We start from the raw sequence: 2093 nt of genomic DNA, 5'->3' as shown, positions 1-2093 counted from the left end.
CTTACCAAATCTCATGATTCCCTTCATCGGCGAGACTTTCAAGAGAACCTTCTCGCCTACCATAAATGATAAATCACGTGCCTTCTGATCCGCGTAACCCTTCTGTCTGGACTGTGCTATGCGAAGTCACTCCTGAATTAACTTCACCTTCTCCAAGGCATCATTCACTAAATAGTTGCGGTATAACCTAGCCTCGTCGGGCTCAAACCATCTGATGGGAGAACGACATCGTCGACCATACAAACCTCCAATAGAGCCATCTCAATGTTGGACTGATAAGTATTGTTATAAGCAAACTCGGCCGAAGGCAAGAATCGATCCCACTGCCCTTCGAAATCAATCACACATGCTCTTATCATATCTTCCAATATCTGAACCATTCGCTCTGACTGCCCATCGGTCTCTAGATGAAAGGATGTACTGAGCTCTACCCCTGTACCCAACTGGCTCTATATTGCTCTCTAGAAGTGCAAAGTGAAATGAGGGCCTCTATTTGAAATGATGGAAACAGGCACACCATGCAACCGAACAATCTCATGGATGTAAATCTGGGCCAATATCTCTAAAATGTACGTAGTCATGACCGGAATAAAGTGTGCCAAATTGGTCAGCCTGTCGACAATGACCCAAACGACATCAAACTTCCTCAGCGTCCGCGGGAACCCAACTACGAAGTCTATGGTGATGCGCTCCCATTTCCTCTAGGTATAGCCATCTGCTGAAGTAGGCTACCTGGCCTCTAGTGCTCATACTTAACCTGCTGGCACTTTTGGCATCTCGCTACATACTCAACTATGTACTTCTTCATCCACCGCCACCAATAATGCTGCCTTAGGTTGCGATACATCTTCATAGCACCTAGATGAATAGAATACCAAGAACTGTGTGCCTCCTCTAGAATCTTCTCCCTCAATCCATCAATATTAGGAATACATAGACGACCCTGGAGTCGTAGAACACCATCCTCACCAATAGTAGCCTCTTTGGTACCACCTTGTAGTACCATCTCTCTAAGAACCGGAAAGTGCGGATCATCGTACTAACGAGCTTTGATCTGCTCAAATTATGAAGATTGAGCGACGATGCATACAATAACTCGACTGGGCCTCTGGAATATCTAACCTCACAAGTCTGTTAGCCAAGGACCAAATGTCCAAAGCCAATGGCCTCTCCTCTACTGAAATAAAGGCCAAACTACCCATACTCTCGACCTTTATGCTCAAGGCATCCACAATCACATTCGCCTTGCCCGGATGATAAAGGATGGTAATATCATAGTCTTTTAGTAACTCAAGCCACCTGCGCTGCCTCAAATTGAGATCCCTCTGCTTGCATAAATGCTGCAAGCTACGATGATCGGTGTGAACCTCACATGACTGTCACACCTCCTTTTCGCGCGCCCCGCCCCGAGGGGTAAGATGCGCGGGTGGAGTTTTTCCAATTTAAGTGACAATATTCGAAATGAGATTATTTATTTAATTCAGAGTCGCCACTTGGGAAAGGTTTGGCTTTTGGTGTCCCAAGTCACCGGTTTATCTTGAATCCCAAATCGAGGAAATTTTCGACTTTTCCAAATGAAGTCTACGAACCAGAAATTCTAAGTAAGGAATTCTGTTGACCCGAGGGAAGGTGTTAGGCACCCTCGAATCCCGTGGTTCTAGCACGGTCGCTTAAATTGTTATAATGGCTAAATATCTGATTTAAATACATGTTATGACTTACGTGCTTTTATTAAGTTTAAACCGCTTTTATTATTATCATTTATTTTTATAGAATTGCAACGTCGTGAAAATGCATCTCGAACCACGTCACAATCAATGCACCCGTAGTTGACACATTCGGACTTCGTTGAGATTCGGATTTGGGTCACATCAATGTGCACCCGAATTTAAGAATATGATTTAATTAAGCCGCGCCTACAGAGTCTAACGCGTTATTATCTTTACAGAAGGCCATGAAATTTATTAAATGGCCTATCTTGAATTCTAAATAATTATCATGGTTATTTATTGAGGGCCCCGCAATTTGCATTTTTTATTTGGCGAGACTCATCTCTATTTTAGAAAAAGGATATCCTAAAGTGGCTACATTTC

Source organism: Nicotiana sylvestris, chromosome 9 (genome assembly GCF_000393655.2).
Source record: "Nicotiana sylvestris chromosome 9, ASM39365v2, whole genome shotgun sequence".
In the NCBI taxonomy this organism is placed as follows: domain Eukaryota; kingdom Viridiplantae; phylum Streptophyta; class Magnoliopsida; order Solanales; family Solanaceae; genus Nicotiana; species Nicotiana sylvestris.
Note: the sequence above shows the minus strand (reverse complement) of the source record.